Below are 23,725 nucleotides of genomic sequence, written 5' to 3'. Positions count from 1 at the left end.
ATCTTTGCTTAATCTCCCTCTTTCCTAGTTCAGTGTCTCATAAGGACAAGCAGGAGATATTTCTTTGTGATTTTAAAATGTCATATAGCTGCTGACACGGTTCCTAGAGTTGGACTGGGTTTTTTTGTTTGTTTGTTTTAAAGTGTACATGTTAAACAACATCAGAAAAAGAATTGGACAATAGCCATCCTGAATGATGAGAAATTGAATAATATCCAAATCTTCATTTAGTTCTATTTTAAATTCAAAATTGGCAAAATGTTTGGCACCAGTAGCTTTCGTTAACAGCCCGACAGCTCTAAAAGCGCAAGACAGAAAAATTTCTATCCAAATATAGAAAGATTATTCTTTGGGGGAGGGGGAGTCACTTTTGAACCATTTATATAAAATAGAATAAATATTCTGTTACAAATGTGAATTTTTCCCATTTGTGTGGAGTTGTCTTGTGTTTTGTTCTGGAGTGAATAGAAGTGAGATGATCTCTAATATAGTATTTTTAAGTCTTTTTTTGATCACTTAAGCAGCAGAACTCAGCATTTCCATTCTATGCACCATAACCAATTCAATTTTTAGTAGCCTCTATCTACATCCAATTAATCCCTTTTTAACCATTTGTGAGTATTATCAGTCATTCCAATTTAAAAAAAGGTGCACAATTATGGAGAAACAGCTACAGTGTACTGGGCTTGGAATATATATTTTTTCCTGACACATTCATGTTATTTCAAACAGGCAGGAAAGTATCAAGTTTAGTTGAGGCAGAGTATCATAGAATCATAGAATATCAGGGTTGGAAGGGACCTCCTCTTATGTGCCTCAGGAGGTCATCTAGTCCAACCCCCTGCTCAAAGCAGGACCAATCCCCAATTTTTGCCCCAGATCCCTAAATGGCCCCCTCAAGGATTGAACTCACAACCCTGGGTTTAGCAGGCCAATGCTCAAACCATTCTGACACAGCTATCTTTCATATCAGGTAATTAATTGCATAAAGTCTGTGAGTCTTAATCCCAACATGCACTGGACTTCAGTGAGCCTTTGATGGCTTTTCCAAGACAGTCCAACCAAGCTGCCAGTAAAAACAAATGTACACAACAGCAGGCGTACAAAGGCATGTTTCAGAGTGGGGTGGGGTGAATTTGGCCTTGTCTACAGTAACAGAACTAGCATCCATGCAACTACTGAATTGATCTCCCCCAGTATAACCGCTGCTTCACATGGCAACACCACAGCTACATTAGGGTTGCATTGGCGTAACTACATCAACGTAGGGACTTTCTGTGCATGTTTTTTTTAATGTTGCCAGGTCATTAGACTCACAACTAGCGATGGACAAATATTAACAAGTGTTTGAGAATCCACCAGGTTCAGAGTTTTATCCAAAAAATATCGGACCTGCCCTTCCCGAAACAGAACTGTCCAGCCCCAGGCCACTCCCTATCCCTCAACTAACCTAGCCTCTTCCTCAAAAAGAACAACTCTAGGACCGATCCCTTGAGTCCAGCCAACTCTACAATATCCTTACTTGTTAACCCTGATGTCTTTAGAGCTTGTTACTGCCCTTTTAAGGCCAAATTTACTCTTTATATGCTCTTTATATTTGCAGACCACGTTTGCGGATCGGATGTGGATACAGATTTTGTATCTACACAGGGCTCTACTCATAATGGTGGTCTGCTTTGGAATGTACATGAGTCCTTAACAGTACCAATGTGCTGGGGCCTTGGACTCTGTGTTGTCTTTTTAAGGCCTGGAGAGCTTGCATCTTACACTTGCATTATTTTTATTTAAACTGTACATAGCTAACACAACAGCAACCAGAGCTTAGTGTTGACTGCAGCTCAGGAACTGGCCTATCAAAATGGAGGATGAGTCTTGACCTTGGCCTCTGCAGCCCTCCCTAACATCTTTTACACATCAGTGACAGCTATCCCATACATCTTTCCCTATTTACTTAAAATAAATTTATTTGACACTCCTTTTTGGAAAGGCATCAGAGTGGGTGGTTCAGATACATTTGATAAGAATCCAAATCTTGTGGTTACTCCAAACCTTTCCAGATAGCTTTGGAGGGTTCTGTTCAAATCTGAATATGCCTTGTTCCGAAAACATTCTAAAATAGAACTGTATTATAATGGGGTAGGGGGTCTGGGGAGCTTCTGACACGATTCCGGCTGTCATGTTGATGAGCACCCTTAGTGTGAGCTGAGATCTTGTAGAGTTCCTTCACAACTGTGCACATTATAGCTGCATGTTTTGCTTTTAGGAAGCATGAGAAATCGTAAGATGCTTAGATTTAGGTTAACTGTGGCAAGAAGGCGCAGCCTTGTCTTGCGAGTCATAGGTCCTCATACTTCTCAGAAAAATGAACAAACCAGTATTTTTTAAACCAGATTTCTAACACAGTATAGTTTTCATTTAGCTACAGGGGAGTGCAGACTTTTCAGGGCTGGTTTGGAATTTTTCCCGTACTAATTCACACATGCCTACTCATAGCTCTCCTAATATGAGTTACTCATCTATATTCTTCACCCACCACACTAAACAAACTAATTCCACAAAGTATTTAGGCCGTGTTGTCTTAAAAACTAAGTCTGAACTCCAGTAATGTGAGCATTCCTCTAACAAAGGTTCCACGTGCTTATGCTGCAAGGCTTACATTTGCTCTGCCTGTTTCCTGTAGTCACGTTGAAAAGAAAAGTGCTTGCTACTCCTTGAGGTCTGACTGGAGAAACCACCCAAGAAATCTCCCCTCCCATGTAGCCATTATCAGTGATTCTGTGCACAAACAGTGGCTGTTTTCTCTCTCTTCCTTCTAGCATCTGCTTCATCAGCTATCTCTGCTTAATAGCCAGCAGATTTGTGTGCCATGGTGTGTCTAGCCTCCTTACTGCAACTATGTATAAGCTGATTCTGAGAATCTCTGGGACCATATGGGCTATTGAGGCTAGGGACATTCTCTAAGAGGTCAAAAGCATTTCCAATAAATGAAATAATTCAAAGAAGTTTTCTGGCCCTCATCTTCTGTTTCAGTGCCTTCCCTGATTCTCGATATGCCCTTTCCCCCCCCCCCCCCCATTTAAGACATTATTTCAATAGGTCTAGCTAAATATGATCAGCACGGGGCATATCTTTATGGGAGAGCACTCATGTTGATTTGCAAATCAAAAAACCAAAGAGTTAAAAAGATTCCCAAACTTTCTTTTTTAATCATTATTTGTCTAATACTGAAACAAGTGTGCAGGTGGGCTTGATGTCTTGTTTCTTTGTCACTTCCGTGATTAGTTTCTATAATCTGTACATGCTCAAAGTAAAAGCTGTTAATTTTGGGTATGTGAAGAAGTGAATCTTGTCTTGTATCCAAGACACTTTCTGTACTAGGGAAAATAACCTGTGGCTAATGTTATCAGTTAGTTATCTCCCTGCCATCCAGTTCAACTGATACTAAAATGATTAGGCTGTGACTATGGTTAATGAAGACAGGGTCAAATTGCTTTTGTCACCCTTTATATTAAGTGTGTTTGACTCATAGTAGTGTGAGGGATCTAACACATTTTCTATAACAGGTGTTGAATATGGTTTATCCCTATCTATGGACTAGATCATGTCTAGCCTCTGCACATGAGTTGTTCCTTGCCATAATGCTGTATGGGCTACAAGGTGCTCCAAAGGCGATGGGGAGGACAAAAGGCCATGGCCTCTGCAGCTGCATTCTTACCCGGGGGTCCACCAAGCAGGGCTGGTGTTAGACTTCCTGGGGCTCAGAGCTGAAGCTCTGGAGCCTCGCAGCAACTGGAGCCCAAAGCCCCACTACCCTGCTGTGGGAGCTGAAGCCTGAGTAACTGAGCTTTGTGGGGCCTATGGCAATTGCCTTGCTTGCTACCTCCTAATACCAGCTCTGGCATCTATATGCAAAAAGATAGTTGTGGTACAGGCAGGCTGTGGAGTTTTTATAGCATGTTGTGGGGGAGGGGCCAAAAGATTGAGAACCTCTACTCTACGGCACCTTTGAGGGGTGTAACCATGGTCATGCTTCTCTTATGTGCCTGGAGCTCTGGGAAGCACAATGCCTCCCTGTGCTCCTGCTGGGGTTGATACCTCTTTGCAGTTTCTCTAATCTGGACTATAGCTGAAAGTCACATGAGAGCTCTCTATTTGTCAAACTATTTTCAATCCGGGTTGAACCACAGATAGTTGTCCCAATGTAGACATTGCTCAGACAATCTTCTTTGGCCTTCTCCTTTCCTTCCATGTTGCATTTCTTCCTGCCTTGTTCTAGTTGCTCTCTCTGTTCCTCAACCCAAAGTTGGAGTGCAGCTACACTAGGAGATCTTTCCTGGAGCCGGGTCAGTTGACATGGTGGCCCCAACACTAGTGCAATAGCCTTCATTAGAATTTACACCATTGGCTGTACCAGGACAGCACCGCTACTGCTGACAAATGAGAGTGACATTTCTAGCACAGTCAAGGTCTTGGAGTTTCCTCTTTCGTAGAAATTATACATTGAATTGTTTGCAGGTGCCTGCAAACAGGTACTGAACTGGGAATCAACTTTTATTCTGGGGCATAAAATTCACGAGCCATGAGAGTGCTAAACCTGTAGTTTTCTGGGGTTGAACAAACCCTTTGAGTACTCACTGGGAGGGGTTTATTAGACGCGTCCAGGTGAAAGACTGGAAAATCCATTCATTTTCTACCTTGTATCTGTTAAACAGAGGTGGACAAATACTGGATGAAATTTCTTTGCAGGTATGTTTGAATTTTGAAATGAATTTGCTTAAGTCATGTTCTGACCCTTCTCGTGTTTGCATAAATGTTTGCAAGCAGCAATCAAGTTTCACAAATGTGAATAATCCTGGAAGGTAGATTTTTAAGATTACACATTCAGATACTCTGGAAAACAAATTAAACATTTTCCTGATTACGAGATCTCTTAGGGAACAGAAATGCTACTGTGTGATTTACTTGACCAAGCCCAACTAAGCAGCACTGGCAAGTCACAGAATAAAGCAAATAAGGGGCGGGGTGGGGAAATGTCATCAAATAATTTAAAATAACAAATACATTTGGGGAAATTATTAACTGTGCATATGCTCCACAGAAAGAAAGAAGTGAAATTAACCTATAGCGGTGTCAGTTTGGTGGAAATGTACAGAGTGGATTTTTTTTGTAAACTGACTTGTGATTAATTTTGGGCATCTCTGCTTAAGTTTTCTACAGGAGTATAAATATGTGGCTAAACCAGTAAAGATTTTTCTTTAACTACATTTGAAGGCTGTTTTTTTTTTTCTCTCTCTCATTGTTTTAGATGACACAGTACAAGCCGTAATCATGTGTCATAATCATAATCAAACGGCCACAGAGCTTCTATCATAACAGTTTAATTCTTAGACTGTGCTTGTTCTTTTCAAGGGACTACAAAATACTTTTCCAGTTAGTAAAGCTAATCCCTTGATCTTTCCATTATACCTCCAATATTTTTATCCTAAAAAAAGCAACTCTGAGAGGGAAGGGCATAGTATTTTAATCAGGAAACACTGAATGTGGCTGTATCTCAAACTATGTTATAGAAGGGATTGTTTCTGCAGAGCAAATAAGGAATGTAATAGTTGTTTTAGATGCCTATGTCTTTTGCTGTTTTTGCCCATAGCTGAAGAATACTTAGTAACATCTGAGTTTGTCTTCTTTATCTGAAATGAGTGTTGCTTACTCATAGGACCTGATACTTAGCTATGAGAGAGAATTTAGACTTCAATATTTTTTTACACTTTGCTTAGGACTTTGGTTTTTGAAGATTGCTTCTTGGGAAATGTTTGTAATGAAACTTGTTATCCAGAGCATTCCTTAAGTAAAAGGACACTTTCCAGTTAAAGCTCCATGAATGAAGTCCAAGTCCCAATGTCAAAACTCCCATTCACTTCAAATGGGGCCAGGATTTCACCCCATATACTACTTGAAAATCAGTTCCCCCACTTGAGTACATTTTAATATTACTGTAGACTATACAAACGGAGAGGAGTTATACAGTTTTGTTTACTTTTCACCATTTATGCTGTTCACTACTTGTATTTCAGTCATTAGGTGTGGCAGTGAAAATAGACCAGTCAGTTTTGCTTTCTGGTTCAGTCCTAGTTCAATCCTGCCAAAGGCACTAGAACTGCCAAAGTTATTAGAAGTCTAGGATGCATGCAAACAGCATGGCATTAGCTGTTCTCACAGACTCTAGAAATAGTTCACTTTCCTAATCTTCTTCTTAATATTTTGTATACAGATGTTTAAAGTTGTAGTTAAGTGCTTTTTTGGCTATCAGGCATGGAATTCAATTGCCACAGAATCTGTTTGAGTCTAGACAAATATACCCATCTACAGACTTACATTTTTTGAGGCTTTTGATTTTTAAAATGAAACAGAGCAGCAGAAGGTCTTTATATAGAAAAAACATTGTTGCAATGTCAATTTCATTTCCACCTTGCCATTTTAATGTTACAAGAAACTTGATTAAAATATTAGGGATAGCTCAGTGGTTTGAGCTTTGGGCTGCTAAACCCAGGGTTGTGAGTTCAATCCCTGAGGAGGCAAAAACTGGGGATTGGTTCTGCTTTGAGCAGGGGGTTGGACTAGATGACCTCCTGAGGTCCCTTCCAACCCTGATATTCTATGATTACACATTTTCACACTACATATTCTCTACATGGGAATGCATTCAGATGCAATTATAGTGTGGTTAGCCATTTATATAGCTAGTTAAGGAAGAAATAATATTGCTTCCACCTGCCCATTATCTTTAGTAGCCTCTTGCTGAACCTGTGGATGTTGAATTTTGTCTTGTTTGTGGGAGACCGATCCAATGAATTGCTATCTAATAACGCACCTGGGACTGTGTGCTCCCTTAAAACTTGCCTTCAGTATTCAGTTTCTTTGTGTATCTTGTGGTGCTATGAATAAGGCTACCGGATAAAGTCAACATAGCATGACTTGTCTACACGGGGGTGTCATGCACATTATGGAGGTGTGATTTCTAAGCGCACAAATGGGTCCGTGTAGTCGCTACAAGTACGCACTAGAAGATCCCTAGTGCATATTAACACAGTGCACTACATGAATGCACGCTAAGGAACTTCTAATATACACCCGCAGGGTCTTCATGGACTAGTTGGTGCGATTTCTAAAGCGCACTCTTGTAGTGCATATAACCCTGCTCTGTAGACATGCCAATAATGCTGGAAATTACTATAATAAGTAGTAAAGTGACTATTCAAGGATTTATTATTTAAGATTGAAGGTAGGAGTGGCCGTACAATAAATAATATGATGTATAAATGTAAGAGAATGCTCTCCATCCTGAAATATCCTGAAGTGCCTTGCAGACCATATAAATCCAACACCATTGAAATAGAAGCATCTTAAGGACAGAGGGTATTAGACATGGCACACTGCATAACAGTGAAAGGAAGGAAGATTTTGGCCCAGGACTTCAGGTCAAACATTTCCCCTCCTCCTATCCCCTTTTTAAAATAAAGATCTAATCACTCTCATGCATACACTCACACTCAAACACTCTGTGTGTGCGTATGTATGTATGTATTTATGTATATCTCCACACAGAGTGTTAGAGCCTTAATAAGTCTTTTTGGACTCAAACGTGATTCTTTGATCTCCCCTGAATAATTTTACCTCTAGGCTTGGGCACTACCCCAATCTAACATGAAACAGTGCCATCATGCCCATTCCACTCTCTCTCTACCCTGATAACATACCTGAAGGTATTGGTATCTGCAGGAATTTGCCTGGGTTGGAATAATTTCAACAAATGGAAAATGGTTTCCATAGTTGTGTGAGGTGGCATTTGTACTATATAGGGTATAAAAGGAGGCATTATAATGGAGTCTCTAGCTTGCTTAATTCTGTATAAGTAACCACCACTTAAGTGAACATTTCTCCCTTGCCTTCCAACTTTGTGCTAAATAGACCATACATAAGATGAATAGAGCCCTCATATATTGTGGGTTTTGTGTGTGTGTGTGTGAGAGAGAGTAGGTACTTCTATTCTGAAGTAACTGAAACAATATCAGGTTTCAGAGTGGCAGCCGTGTTAGTCTGTATTCGCAAAAAGAAAAGGAGTACTTGTGGCACCTTAGAGACTAACAAATTTATTTGAGCATAAGCTTTCGTGAGCTACAGCTCGCTTCATCGGATGCATCGATGACAATATCAACTTCTGTGAATACATCTTTACTAACTCTTGAGTTGATCTGAGAGAGAAATCACCAATACTCTGTTAGTACTTGGAAGATTATAAACCTCAGAGATTTAGCTCAGGATTAGCAAATTGGAGAGTGTACATTATAAAGCAAGGCTTAGAACCATGATTGTCTCTGAATCGTTTTCATTAGTGCTTTATTCAAAGATCGTTTGAATTATGTAACAATGACGTTTCAGGGGAATCTGTCAGGAGTTTATTTTAGTCTCATCTCCTCCCCCCCCCCAAAAAAGTTATTTTTATTACTCCAGTTTATAATGTGCAGCAGGTTTAGAAAGGCAGAAGCTTGGATCTCTGAGGAGAGATGACTTCAGATGTTGCATCTGAACACTGATTGTAACTTAGCTTGGTGGTGTGTTGAAAGAGGCAGAATGAGGTACAAGAAATATATAACCATTCTAGAAGCTGCAATTGGCATTACCCCCCTTAATAAGAGAGAACTGCTTCCTGAGGGCAGACACGCAAATCTTTGGCAACATCCAGGGTAAGTGAATAGTAGGTCAATGAGTAATTGCAAAAGACAAACATTTACCTTAAAGCTGCACACGGACCTAGAAAGTTGTGTTATCTGCAGTGAGGAGGAATCCTTCATAAAACAAATAATCTTTTTTAAGAATACAGTGTTATGAAGTAAAAGATGCAGAATGTTGTTTCCCTAGGGAAATGTGTATGCTGTCCTTGACTGGCATGGCCATTTTCAGGTATTTTTGGAAGAGTCCTCAGTAGTGACACTTAATACTCTGTGAAAACTTCTGATTTAAGAACTGAATAGATAAGCTGGAGCATACTCCTCTCTACAATAGCAAATGAAATGGGTATTTTGCAGCCTGATCATTCCTTGATTACTTTTCTCCTTCTTAAATATTTAAAACACATTTCTTAAGATCTGCGTTGGAAATCTCACAGCTCCTGAAAATGAAAAAGAAAAGCATTAATTTCTTTAGGGAACTTCATTCAGTATTGCTTTGTCTGCTGAACATCAAAGTTCTCTTACATTTAAGGCAAATTGATTTCCAGGATTGAATTTATTTTTGTTAAATGAACAGTAAAGTAAAATCCTTTAAGTTGTAATGAAAAAATATGATTAAAAATGGTTGCCTTTGTAAAGTCTTTGAGATCTTTGGACATCAAGGTACTGAACCCCCTGGATATGTTGATTTGGCACTGACTGATTAAATGCTACATTTTTAAAAGATGTGTATTACTAATAACACTTGCTAGAGGGCTAAAGCTAAAAGCGTTTAAAAATCTAAGGTTTCCCTGTTCTTGGTATTTGTTTGATTTTTGCATTTTACTCCATTTCAAGGATGTAAATAGACCAGATAGTTTCAGTTTAGTTTGTAGTCTGTTTCTAGTCAGTTATTTTCATGTTCTCCTACACCAGGATGCTGCAATGTTTTTGCTGGAAATACTGTCAGGGAATGTTAACTTGTTTTATACATTTTTTTTTTTTTTTTTTTAAAGAGAGAAAGAAAAAGCTTCTGTTAAAGACCAACTTATGGAAACATTCCTGTGGGTCTTAGATATTTTAAAATTTTGCTGATACAAAACCTAAACCTGAAACCAGATTTGACAAGGCAGTCCCTTTTGGCTGTGTCTACACTGAGCTGCTTTTTTTTTTTCCCCCTACAATTGCCACTCCACTGATGGTACCAGTGGTGGGAGCATTAGAACAGACAAGGCACCCTGTGCACTTTCCATCATGTCGTCTAACCCTACTCAGAGCATGTTTAGGCAACACAGTAATGCTAGCGCATTTCAGCACCTCATCTATGCTAGAGGCTCCCCCATTGGAGCTGCAGTTGTGATATTTCAACAATGGGAAATTCTTATGCTGCAGTTAACTGTGGACAAGGCCTTAAAATGGACACTTAAGATACAAGTTACCTATTGGAAGAGTTCCTGAGTGCAAATTTCACTCTATTTCGGAACAGTTCCACCTCATTATTCACATTCCACAAACTATAACTTTTCTGTAGTTTCATGGCTGCACCTACATGCTAATCTGTTTGCAGCCTCTCCTTACTTGCTGATAAACAGATTGTGTGGTTTCTTTGAATACCTTGTGGAGCTGTGTTGGAAAGCAATGGCACATTCTTTCTGTATTTCTCTGTCCTCTGAATGTGTGTGTTGTCCAGTGGAACAAACTTGGTTTTACACAAACTTTGGTTGATAGAAAATTAGGCTAATTTAAAAAAACACTTGTACAACTGATAATTTTAACGTCATTGAAAATTTTTCTCTATTATCAACTTCAACTAGTATCAAACTACAGATGACAGTGTCCCATCAATCCACTTATTTGCTTTTCTTTCCAGCAGCATTGATCATACATCTTGGCTCTTCTGCCGAGATATTGAGGATGATAATGTATTATATTTTAAGGGGTTTAGAATTTAAAGTGCATGTTCAGATAACATAAGTGAGTTTACAACATTGTCATTGGTCTTTTTAATAAAAAGCAAAGGACATCTTAATGAGGTTTTAATGTACCTTAGAGTAAAAGGTCAAAAATAACTTGTACTACAGTCAGGAGTATGATTAAGAGGCAGGTGGGTTCTGTTTCCAGCGGCATAGGTCTTCATGTAGTTAAGAACATAAGAATGGCCATACCATTTATGTTTGTCATTGTAGAACAATGATGAGATTTACATGGCGGTTGAGTATCTATAACTGTTGACCTCTCTATAAGGAGCCAAAATTATGGCCATGATGGTGTGTTAATTTTTAGCCCAATGTATAACTTTCCTGCTGCTTCCTGGAAAATCAATATTGTGTGTGCAGCTTGTAACAATAAAATTGACACTAATGTTCATAATGTATCTTTCACTGTTCAAAAAACACGCTGCAGTGTCCTTTTGTCCTGCAGCTGCAAAATCGTGCCATGACTAAAACAATCCTACCCCACGCCCTGGGACTCTTCTTGAGCTGGGAGAGACAGCAAGGGAAAAACCACACACCATCAATCAGTTTTCACACCTTGAACTTGGGTTTGGAAATTGCTTGTTTTAAGAAATAGAAACAAGTCCAAATAGATTGTTATAGACTATTTAACTTTTTTAAAAATCTGCTATCTTGACATAGCTATGCTCAAACAGAGTGGGGTGAGAAACTAAAAAGATAAATAAAATATGGTTTAGAAATTCTTTAGGTAATAAATAATTCAAGAATTTCTTCTGTTGATTATTTCACCATCTGTTTCTTGCTGCTATCTTGTTAACCAGAGGTGGCTGTGGATTATTAAGCAGAAGGATGTATAAATGATGAGTCCGTGTACAGTTGGGTCCACCTCTCCCAAATGACTGTAGGACCATACCTTTCGACTGAGATTGAGCATATCCCTTGCATAAGCTGTTTTGGAAAGGAGGCTGGCCTTATTGTCAAGGCATAGGACAGGACTTGGAAAACCTGGCTTGCGTTTTCACTTCTGCTGCAGGCTTCCTATGTGACCGTGGCAAGTCATGTTGTCGGTATGTGCTGCGTCAGGATGGGGATGATAATGCTTCCTTTTTACCCGTCTATCTTGCTTGTTTAGGATGTGTCTACACTACGGAATAAGGTCGAATTTATAGAAGTCGTTTTTTTAGAAATCAGTTTTATATATTCGAGTGTCTGTGTCCCCACAGAAAATGCTCTAAGTGCATTAAGTGCATTAACTCGGCGGAGTGCTTCCACAGTACCGAGGCTAGTACACGGAGTGCTTCCACAGTACACTCAACTTCCGGAGTGTTGCACTGTGGGTAGCTATCCCACAGTTCCCGCAGTCTCCGCTGCCCATTGGAATTCTGGGTTGAGATCCCAATGCCTGATGGGGCTAAAACATTGTCATGGGTGGTTCTGGGTACATATCGTCAGGCCCCCCTTCCCTCCCTCCCTCCGTGAAAGCAAGGGCAGACAATCATTTCGCGCCTTTTTTCCTGAGTTACCTGTGCAGACGCCATACCACGGCAAGCATGGAGCCCGCTCAGGTAACCGTCACCCTATGTCTCCTGGGTGCTGGCAGATGTGGTACTGCATTGCTACACAGTAGCAGCAACCCATTGCCTTCTGGCAGCAGACGGTGCAGTACGACTGGTAGCCGTCACCGTCATGTCCGAGGTACTCCTGGCCACGTCGGCCAGGAGCGCCTGGGCAGACATGGGCACAGGGACTAAATTTGGAGTGACTTGATCAGGTCATTCTCTTTAGTCCTGCAGTCAGTCCTATTGAACCGTCTTATGGTGAGCGGGCAGGCGATACGGACTGCTAGCAGTCGTACTGTACCATCTTCTGCCGAGCAGCCATGAGATGTGGATGGCATGCAGTCCTTCTGCACCGTCTGCTGCCAGCCAAAGAAGTAAAAGATAGATGGAGTGGATCAAAACAAGAAATAGACCAGATTTGTTTTGTACTCATTTACTCCCCCCCCCCCCCCCCACCCGTCAAGGGGACTCATTCCTGTAGGTCACACTGCAGTCACTCACAGAGAAGGTGCAGCAAGGTAAATCTAGCCATGTATCAATCAGAGGCCAGACTAACCTCCTTGTTCCAATAAGAACAATAACTTAGGTGCACCATTTCTTATTGGAACCCTCCGTGAAGTCCTGCCTGAAATACTCCTTGATGTAAAGCCACCCGCTTTATTGATTTTTAGCTCCCTGAAGCCAACCCTGTAAGCTGTGTCGTCAGTCGCCCCTCCCTCCGTCAGAGCAACGGCAGACAATCATTCCGCGCCTTTTTTCTGTGCGGACGCCATACCAAGGCAAGCATGGAGGCCGCTCAGCTCACTTTGGCAATTAGGAGCACATTAAACACCACACGCATTATCCAGCAGTATATGCAGCACCAGAACCTGGCAGAGCGATACCGGGTGAGGAGGCGACGTCAGCGCGGTCAGGTGAGTGATCAGGACATGGACACAGATTTCTCTGAAAGCATGGGCCCTACCAATACATGCATCATGGTGCTAATGGGGCAGGTTCATGCTGTGGAATGCCCATTCTGGGCTCGGGAAACAAGCACAGACTGGTGGGACCACATAGTGTTGCAGGTCTGGGACGATTCCCAGTGGCTGCGAAACTTTCGCATGCATAAGGGCACTTTCATGGAACTTTGTGACTTACTTTCCCCTGCCCTGAAGCGCATGAATACCAAGATGAGAGCAGCCCTCACAGTTGAGAAGCAAGTGGCGATAGACCTGTGGAAGCTTGCAACGCCAGACAGCTACCGGTCAGTTGGGAATCAATTTGGAATGGGCAAGTCTACTGTTGGGGCTGCTGTGATGCAAGTAGCCCACGCAATCAAAGATCTGCTGATATCAAGGGTAGTGACCCTGGGAAACGTGCAGGTCATAGTGGATGGCTTTGCTGCAATGGGATTCCCTAACTGTGGTGGGGCCATAGACGGAACCCATATCCCTATCTTGGCACCAGAGCAAGAAGCCGGCGAGTACATAAACCGCAAGGGGTCCTTTTCAATAGTGCTGCAAGCCCTGGTGGATCACAAGGGACGTTTCACCAACATCAACGTGGGATGGCCGGGAAAGGTACATGACGCTCGTATCTTCAGGAACTCTGGTCTGTTTCAAAAGCTGCAGGAAGGGACTTTATTCCCAGATCAGAAAATAACTGTTGGGGACGTTGAAATGCCTATATGTATCCGTGGGGACCCAGCCTACTCCTTAATGCCATGGCTCATGAAGCCGTACACAGGCAGCCTGGACAGTAGTCAGGGGCTGTTCAACTACAGGCTGAGCAAGTGCAGAATGGTGGTAGAATGTGCATTTGACGTTTAAAGGTGCGCTGGCGCAGTTTACTGACTCGCTTAGACCTCAGCGAAACCAATATTCCCACTGTTATTACTGCTTGCTGTGTGCTCCACAATATCTGTGAGAGTAAGGGGGAGACGTTTATGGCGGGGTGGGAGGTTGAGGCAAATCACCTGGCTTCTGGTTACGCGCAGCCAGACACCAGGGCGTTTAGAAGAGCACAGGAGGGCGCGGTACGCATCAGAGAAGCTTTGAAAACCAGTTTCATGACTGGTCAGGCTACGGTGTGAAAGTTCTCTTTGTTTCTCCTTGATGAAATCCCCCGCCCCTTGGTTCACTCTATTTCCCTGCAAGGTAACAACCCTCCCCTCCTCCCTTTAATCATTGCTTGCAGAGGCAATAAAGTCATTGTTGCTTCACATTCATGCATTCTTTATTCATTCATCACACAAACAGGGGGATGACTACCAAGGTAGCCCAGGAGGGATGGTGGAGGAGGGAAGGAAAATGACACATAGCACTTTAAAAGTTTATAACTTTAAAATTTATTGAATGCCAGCCTTCTTTTTTTTGGGGCAATCCTCTCTGGTGGAGTGGCTGGTTGGCCGGTGGCCCCCCAACCGCGTTCTTGGGTGTCTGGGTGTGGAGGCTATGGAACTTGGGGAGGAGGGCGGTTGGTTACACAGGGGCTGTAGTGGCAGTCTGTGCTCCAGCTGCCTTTGCTGCAGCTCAACCATACACTGCAGCATACTGGTTTGGTCCTCCAGCAGCCTCAGCATTGAATCCTGCCTCCTCTCATCACGCTGCCACCACATTTGTGCTTCAGCCCTGTCTTCAGCCCGCCACTTACTCTCTTCAGCCCGCCACCTCTCCTCCCGGTCATTTTGTGCTTTCCTGCACTCTGACATTATTTGCCTCCACGCATTCATCTGTGCTCTGTCAGTGTGGGAGGACAGCATGAGCTCAGAGAACATTTCATCACGAGTGCGTTTTTTTTTTCTTTCTAATCTTCACTAGCCTCTGGGAAGGAGACGATCCTGTGATCATTGAAACACATGCAGCTGGTGGAGAAAAAAAAGGGACAGCGGTATTTAAAAAGACACATTTTATAAAACAGTGGCTACAGTCTTTCAGGGTAAACCTTGGTGTTAACATTACATACATAGCACATGTGCTTTCGTTAAAAGGTCGCATTTTGCCTCCCCCCACTCGTGGCTACCCCATCAATCCTCCCCCTTCCCTGTGGCTAACAGCAGGGAACATTTCTGTTTAGCCACAGGCAACCAGCTCAGCAGGAACGGGCTCCTCTGAATGTCCCCTGAAGAAAAGCACCCTATTTCAACCAGGTGACCATGAATGATATTTCACTCTCCTGAGGATAACACAGAGAGATAAAGAACGGATGTTGTTTGAACGCCAGCAAACATACACTGCAATGCTTTGTTGTACAATGATTCCCAAGTACGTGTTACTGGCCTGGAGTGGTAAAGTGTCCTACCATGAAGGACGCAATAAGGCTGCCCTCCCCAGAAACCTTTTGCAAAGGCTTTGGGAGTACATCCAGGAGAGCCGCGAATGCCAGGGCAAAGTAATCCTTTCACATGCTTGCTTTTAAACCATGTATAGTATTTTAAAAGGTACACTCACCGGAGGTCCCTTCTCTGCCTGCTGGGTCCAGGAGGCAGCCTTGGGTGGGTTCGGGGGGTACTGGCTCCAGGTCCAGGGTGAGAAACAGTTCCTGGCTGTCGGGAAAAGCGGTTTCTCCGCTTGCTTGCTGTGAGCTATCTACAACCTCATCATCATCATCATCTTCTTCGTCCCCAAAACCTGCTTCCGTGTTGTCTCCATCTCCATTGAAGGAGTCAAACAACACGGCTGGGGTAGTGGTGGCTGAACCCCCTAAAATGGCATGCAGCTCATCATAGAAGCGGCATGTTTGGGGCTCTGACCCAGAGCGGCCGTTCGCCCCTCTGGTTTTCTGGTAGGCTTGCCTCAGCTCCTTAGGGATCCGAAGCAGTGCTGCGTGAAACTTGTTATGGCCTCTGTCCTTCATGCCCTGGGAGATTTTGACAAAGGTTTTGGCATTTCGAAAACTGGAACGGAGTTCTGATAGCACGGATTCCTCTCCCTATACAGTGATCAGATCCCATACCTCCCGTTCAGTCCATGCTGGAGCTCTTTTGCGATTCTGGGACTCCATCATGGTCACCTCTGCTGATGAGCTCTGCATGGTCACCTGCAGCTTGCCATGCTGGCCAAACAGGAAATGAGATTCAAAAGTTCGCAGTTCTTTTCCTGTCTACCTGGCCAGTGCATCTGAGTTGAGAGCGCTGTCCAGAGCGGTCACAATGGAGCACTCTGGGATAGCTCCCGGAGGCCAATACCGTCGAATTGTGTCCATAGTACCGCAAATTCGACCCGGCAAGGCCGATTTAAGCGCTAATCCACTTGTCAGGGGTGGAGTACGGAAATCGATTTTAAGACCCCTTTAAGTCGAACTAAAGGGCTTCATCGTGTGGATGGGTGCAGGTTTACATCGATTTAACGCTGCTAAATTCGACCTAAAGTCCTAGTGTAGACCAGGGCTTAGATTGTAAACTGTTTAGGGCAGTTACGTCTCTCATTGTGTTTGTACAGCACTTAGCACAATGGGGCTGTGAACTTGGTTAGACGCTACCATAGCAAATAATAGTAATGCTGAAGATTCCCCTTTGGCAGGCAACATTTCCACTTTACTGCCAGGGACAGTTCAAGCAGACAAGCTAGCTTAGAAGGAATTGCTTTAATTTCCTTTTCTTATGGATGTCCGTACTCCAGGCTTCATGATCACTCTTCTGTGGTGCTCACAGGCCAGGTGCCAGCTCATTCCAAGGTCCCCTTGTCTCCATTGAACACTGACAAATACACAGCTGGAACCAGTCTGGCTCACCTGTGTGTTAGTAGTGTTAAAATAGGCATTAGAATTATAAGGGTGTGCTTAGTGTTTAGACTTTATGGAATGCCTGTGAGTTGCTGCCTGCCTTAATCTCAGTTATAATATCGGTATCCATATTGTAAGGTAACATTTGAGCGTTTCTTTTGTAAGCCTCTGTAATTGTGTAAATCACCAGACTAGTGTGAAATGCTGGTCTCCAACAGAGGTTTTATGTCTTGCCAATCAAGGAAGGCTTCCCTATACTTGATGGACTAGTGTGGAATGTTAAAGAGGACTAAAGACTTTGTTGTTTACTCTTCCCCCCCCCCCAACCCCTCCATTAAGATGAGTGATGCAAGAGATTTCTTCCCATCAGCTGAGTCTGCAGCTCAAAGCAGAGTGGGGAAAGGGAATAAAAACTCCTAATAAGGAACTATATCTTTATGTGGCTTGGACCCTGGGGGGCGTAAGCAAAAGATCTCAGTGCTTAGACAGGGTTAGCCCTAAAAGTCCTATAGAGCTTGCTTATTATTGGAGCTTCTATTACTTTTTGAATCTTAAGATTGGAACTCACTTGTGGTTATATATATTTACTTGCTTTATCCTTGTAAATAATTGTCATTTGCTTTTCGTATATAATAAATCTTTAGTTAGTTTATTATAGGATTGGCTACAAGTGTTGTCTTTGGTGTGAGATCTAAAGTGCAGTTGGCATGGGGTAAATTACTGTTCTTTGGGACTGAAGTAACCAGAATATTGCTGTGATACTTGGTGTAAGGGACCATCTGTCACAAAGGTAGGCTCACCTGGGTGGCAAGACGAGTCGGTGTACCCAAGGAGACTGTGGTTTCATGTTAAGACAGTTATAGTGCCTAAGGAGTTTACACTTGATAATTGGTTGGTGAAATCTAAGTATTGAGCTCACAACCATTTGGGGTTTGTGCCCTGGTTCTTAACAATCTGCCCTGCCATTGGTGCTCATGCCTTGAGTCAGTGCAGGACAGCTTGACGCATTCATTGTGATTATACTTGACTTAAATGCAACTTTTTTTTTCAGGAAACAGACTACTACCCTGCCATCCCCTTGCGAGAGGGACTGGGTGAACAGCTGTACCTCAAGCCCAAAACACTTGACCAGAAATAGACAGTGTGTGTCGAAAAGCAGCATTCCTCACCAGGTACTAGTTAACAGATCCATAAGGTCAGTTAGGAAAAAGTCGTCAGCCTGAAATCTGTAAAATGTTGTAGCTAATGCTTTATGATACGTGACAAATTATCATTATTTCCTTCAGCTGTGGTTTTTAATTGATTTATCAGGCTGTATTCTTCAGGTGGTCATGCAGTGATCCGATGTAATTCTATTGGAATTCCCTTATAACTTAGGAGCAATATATACATGCATACTCTAAAGTTTGGTAGTGCATAGCATAGGTTCTTTGAAGTACAGACCTTGTCTGCAAAACATCAAGTATGTTGGTGCCAAGTAAATAATGATACACTGGGTTGGATTAGTTCAGGGATCAGCAGCCTTTGGCAGGGAAAGCCGCTGGTGGGCCAGGCTGGTTTGTTCACCTGCAGCGTTCGCAGGTTCAGCCAATTGCAGCTCCCATTGGCTGCAGTTCGCCGTTCCAGGCCCACGCTGGCTGTGGTAAGAGGTGGCCTGGCCTGCACCGCTTCCTGCAGCACCCATTGGCCTGGAACGGTGAATCGGAGCCAGTGGGAACTGCGATCGGCTGAACCTGTGGACGCTGCAGGTAAACAAACTGTCCTGGCCCACCAGCGGCTTTCCCTGACGGGCCGCGTGCCAAAGGTTGCCAATCCCTGGATTAGTTCATCTGTTAGCTAATGTTTTGCTCCTAAAATATCATCTAAGTACTTGTTTAATTTCATTTGTGTTAATGTCTTCAACCAACATAAATATTTGGTATGGGTGTGTGTTGAGAAAATCAATTACTTTAAACGACGCACACAGGGCAAAATGATTGTGAGTTACTCAGTGACTGAGTCATGGATAGCACAGAATACCCAGAGAGAGCACAGTGTTGTGCCACATATATTTTCTCATCGTACATCATTAAGGTAAATGTATCTTTTAGGCATCTTAGAAAATTTTGCATTTGAAACCCTGTCTCAGGTGCTTTTGATGAGAATGTCAAACAGATGCTCAGCTTGGTTTCATGTGGAATAAACAGAAGGTAACTTTTTAAAGGAGCATAGGGGTCATCGTATCCTACTACATGAGCATGATACAAGTTAATCTTGGCCTTGAGACACCTAAGATGTTGCTCAGGTTCTGTGGTGATGGGTGTCTGTCACTTGTGATAGGCTGCAAGAACTTGTTGGATAGTGTATCTGACACACTAGCAGCTTTGATTAATCTAATTTAATAATCTAGAAGCAAGAATAGATGGTGCTAAGTAAGAGTCTCTGCCTCAACACTACAAATAGGAAAATGGGGTTTGAGATCCCCATGGTTTTGGTAATTAAATATTCATGGTAAATAAGCCCAATGGCCTGTGATGGGATATTAGATGGGGTGGGATCTGAGTTACCCAGGAAAGAATTTTCTGTAGTATCTGGCTGGTGAGTCTTGCCCACATGCTCAGGGTTTAGCTGATCGCCATATTTGGGGTCGGGAAGGAATTTTCCTCCAGGGTAGATTGGAAGAGGCCCTGGAGGTTTTTCGCCTTCCTCTGTAGCATGGGGCATGGTCACTTGCTGGAGGATTCTCTGCTCCTTGAAATCTTTAAACCACGATTTGAGGACTTCAATAGCTCAGACATAGGAGAGAGGTTTTTCTGAGGAGTGGTGGGTGAAATTCTGTGGCCTGCATTGTGCAGGAGGTCAGACTAGATGATCATAATGGTCCCTTCTGACCTAAATATCTATGAATCTATGAATCCCTTTCTAGCAGGACTTTTCTTACAAAAAAACATATTTGCTTTGCCTACGCTGGGGAAACTGACATAAGGATTACCATCAGTTCTAAAAATGGTTCAGCTGAACTGTTATTAGAACTGGTGGGACTTTTGTTTTGTCAATGTGCCCGGTATGGCCATGGCTATTGAGAACCTGGAAACTTGTGCTGCCTTCAAATCTTGAGTTTTACCTGAACAAGTAAAGGACTTTGATCCAGTTGTGTTGAGCTATCGCTGCCTCCTGCTCTATTTTTGTTGAAGAGGGTAGAGTTAGGAACAAAAACCTCTGATCTCTTGGCCATTTAGCCATATGAATTTAGAACCTAAGTTTTGTTAAGATGGCTTATGGGGTCCAAGGAAGAAGCACACTGATGGTGGAGAGGTAATCGTCAGGAAAGCCCTCCTTGCACTTTCCAACAGATGAGTGGAGAGCATAATCCTTAAAACACCTGTGGGAAGGAAAGGCATTGTACACTGGACATCAGGAACAAGACCCTGTTCTGTTTTAACCTGCACCCACACAGGCAGGCAAAAAGGCAGACTGCTTTCTGCTGTTAAGTTCTGTCTACAGTATGGAGTTTAACCTATTGAAAATCCCGTTCAGCTGAACTGGTGGGAGTCCACTGTAGAAATGGCTCCAGTGACCAGACCCATTTTGTGTGCTAGCACACTGGTGAAAATGCATCCAGCCACCGGAGCCTGATGTACGTTTGGGCTCCCAGAAGTTCAGATGAACTGGTGAACATAAGGGAAGGGTAGTTTATGTTTAATTCCCTAGTGAAGATGTAGACAAAGTCAGAGGTCTAGGGATGACAAGGCTGAAAAATACCCCCGCTGCTGCAGAGGAGACAGTTTTATGCTGGGAGAGTATTAACTCCAAGAGGAGGGCAGGCAATATTTCCTTACCCCCCTGTTCTTCAGGGATAGGTGCAGCTGTAACTTTCACACTGCTTTGGAGAGGATAGCAACAGGGATGTGCTGAATCAGCAGGGGTGATGCGATGAGACACAGCAGATAAGGGGAGAAAGAGAGTTGTGAAGGTGGATTTATGCTGTCAAGGAACGACTTGGTTAAAGAGCTGCTAAAGCCTGTTGGAGCTTATTTTTTTCCTTAACTGATATTCTTTACAAGCAAAGTTTTTTATTTATTGTATGTCAGATGCTTTCTGTATTTCTCTCCACTTACCCTTGATAAATATGGTAATCTCCGTGAAAGCAGGATCTTTCTTTCCCTGTGGTGTGTCTGCTTGTTCTGCTCGTGACCTAAACGTTGATTATTGTGGAAAAGATTTTTAATACTAGTGGAACTTGCCTTCATCAACTCCCATTGCCATTTCTCTCACTTGAACTCACTATTGTCTCACAGATGTGATTAATAATCAAGACCTGTGAAAGAGAAGTGAAGAATACAGGAGATGGACAATGGAAACAAAATAATTTTTAAACAGAATGTTTTTATGTCCTCTATTCTAAAATAGTCTAGGGGAGTTTTGCCTGTGAAATGAGTGCTGAGTGGGTCCTCTTTTTAATGTGGTTCTGCAGAGAGAAGAGCATATATTAATTAGGGCATTAAAATTGCTCCTCTTTTTGTTCCAAATTTTTAGTAGTACAGTGCATTTAATAATAATAACAACAATAATAATATAATAATACCGGGCTCTTAGCTTAATCACTAGATATCAAAGCATTATACAAAAGAGGTCAGTATCATTAACCCCATTTTAAGATGGGGGAAACTGAGGCACAGAATGGTGATCTAGAAGGCCAGTGGCAGGGTCAGGAATAGATCCCAGGTCTCAGTACCAGTTCAGTGCTCTATCCAGGAGACCAGGGGTCGTCAATTTTTTTTTTTCTCAAGGTCTGGACTTCAGAGAAAATAATTTAAAAATAACAACAATAATAATAATAAGTAAATAAAAAGATTTCGGGGGCTGTTCAAAAGCATCTGGTGGTCCGGATTTGGTCCATGTTCTGCCTATTGTACAATAGACTGTACTGCCTCTCCCATTTGCTATGGTTCAGGATGCTGTTGCATGTATTTCAACATTATACAGTCGGTAAAAATCTATTCAGAGTAAACCATTGCTTGGTACTATGTGCTCATGATGTTTTGGATTGTATTTTAGCATAAGAAAATTCTGGGCTCACTGCTAAAAATCTTATGTAAACAAAGTGGCCAAGGAGCTCTAAACTAGCACTATAAACAAATTGATAGGTTTGGTATCTTGGTCTTTAAAGTATAATGTTGTTCTTAATATAGTGATCTCTCTGCAGTGGGTTTTTAATCTAGTCTGTCACAGTGGCTGAAAAAATTTTTCACTTTGTGAACTGTAATCAAGTGCCAGTCATAACAATTCATCTTAAAGTTTAACACATTTTCTCACTCTACTCTTACATTAATATAAACTACTTTAAAATTTTCAGTTCCGTTTGTGTTGCATCTCTACACTGAAAAAGAGTAACCTGCTTTTCCGGGCAGAGTTGAAAATGTGTAGATATCTGGTGGTGGTTCTTTTGTAGTCATAGAAGCCAGACTAGGAGTAGCCACAAGTGCCCTATGCAGTTCTACGGTGGCTGTTATCCCATTGACACAACAGATTATGATGTGTGATGAACAAAATCAAACATTGTACACAGAGACCTGTAATCTCTGCATGCTGCGTCTCTGCATTAAAGCTGAGTGCAGCGTCAGTATGCTATGTCTTGTAGATTTTATCTTGCACTTCTTTGGGCATTCCTGCACTAGCTAGTCCCCTAAGCAGTGCTGAAGGCTCATTCTATTGTATGCCTTCTGCCCCCCAAGTCACTATAAAAGATATTAATAAATCCATCACTTTTAATCATTAAGGCTAGACAAACTGTTTTATGTGTAATTTGGAATGCTGTTTGCCATCAACCTGTAAAATCTATGATGTAGGGGAAGAGGGCTTAACAGCATGGTATTCTTACAAGATAATTGATAGCACCTTTCATCAGAGGATCTTAATTAATTTTACTGTGGTATGTGTTAGCCCCATTTTATGGATAGGGGAAACTAAGAGACACAGCTGACCTGCCCAAGATTATATAGGAATCTGAGGAAGAGCTGGGAATAGAACCTAGATCTTCTGGGCTAAGATTTTTAACACTAGATGCCTAAAATTAAGCTTCTAAGTCCTTATTTAGGTGCCCGAATAAGTGGTCTAATTCTCACAAGTATCCAACTGTAACAGAATATACCCCTGTAGTCACACCCTACTCACTATTGTAATAATCTTTATCCAAAGTATGCCTTGTAAGGTATCATTTGAAAACTCATGAATTGCTGGTCAATATTGTCCTGGTAAAATGTGTATGACAACATAGTATATGAAGTTATAAGATCCCACTGTATGATGTTGTTAACACACGTTCCAAACCCCACAGCCCTACCCAAGCAGAAGTTGGCAAACAGGTCTGTCCTAAACAAAGGAATGTGTGCTCTGGTTCATTTGCATTTAAGCAGTAAACAGAGTCATCAAGCAGGAAGGGAATACAAAGGAAGTTAAAGCAGGTGAAAAAACAAGCAGGGAATATCCTTCCACATAGCCTCTTTGGCTCCTGTTTATCAGCTGGAAATGTTTTTCAGAAGAGAGACTGAAACTATAAAGAGTGGGGACAAACACCCCTCGGCATCCTTCTCACTCTCTGCCCATCGCATTTACTGCACCTAAGAGACAAATGGGGAGAAGTAATTGGACTCTGGTGGAGGAATCCTGACCTAGAGAGTTTGGTCAGTAATCTGCTGGAGCATATGATGAGAGAGTTTGCATTGCAACTAAGAAAGTTTCTTAAGTAGATACTAGTAAGAGTTTTATCTTTTTCTTGTAACCATTTCTGACTTTTATGCATCATTACTTAAAATCTCTCTTT

At 42.2% G+C, this 23,725-nt stretch overlaps 1 protein-coding gene and 1 long non-coding RNA gene across 6 annotated transcripts in view; one reads left to right on the top strand and one right to left on the bottom strand.

Moving 5' to 3' along the window:
- Positions 1-23,725, top strand: part of TJP2 (tight junction protein 2) — a 94,280-nt gene that overhangs the window by 9,602 nt on the left and 60,953 nt on the right. For 3 of the 5 annotated variants that reach the window (XM_073345179.1, XM_073345180.1, XM_073345178.1), the window contains one exon: positions 17,975-18,095. The gene's annotated coding sequence lies outside the window, so the exon portion shown is untranslated. Of the gene's footprint in view, positions 1-17,974; positions 18,119-23,725 lie in introns of those variants that run through there. The other 2 variants (XM_073345176.1, XM_073345175.1) reach the window with 2 other exon arrangements.
- LOC140911684 (uncharacterized) overlaps positions 7,959-23,725 on the bottom strand; it is a 100,646-nt gene continuing 84,879 nt past the window's right edge. The window contains exon 7 of the long non-coding RNA XR_012159085.1: positions 7,959-9,166. This is a non-coding gene — a long non-coding RNA (uncharacterized lncRNA). The remainder of the gene's footprint in view (positions 9,167-23,725) is intronic.

This window comes from Lepidochelys kempii, chromosome 5 (assembly GCF_965140265.1).
Source record: "Lepidochelys kempii isolate rLepKem1 chromosome 5, rLepKem1.hap2, whole genome shotgun sequence".
Lineage (NCBI taxonomy): Eukaryota > Metazoa > Chordata > Testudines > Cheloniidae > Lepidochelys > Lepidochelys kempii.
Note: the sequence above shows the minus strand (reverse complement) of the source record. Positions and strands in the feature narration are given on the sequence as shown.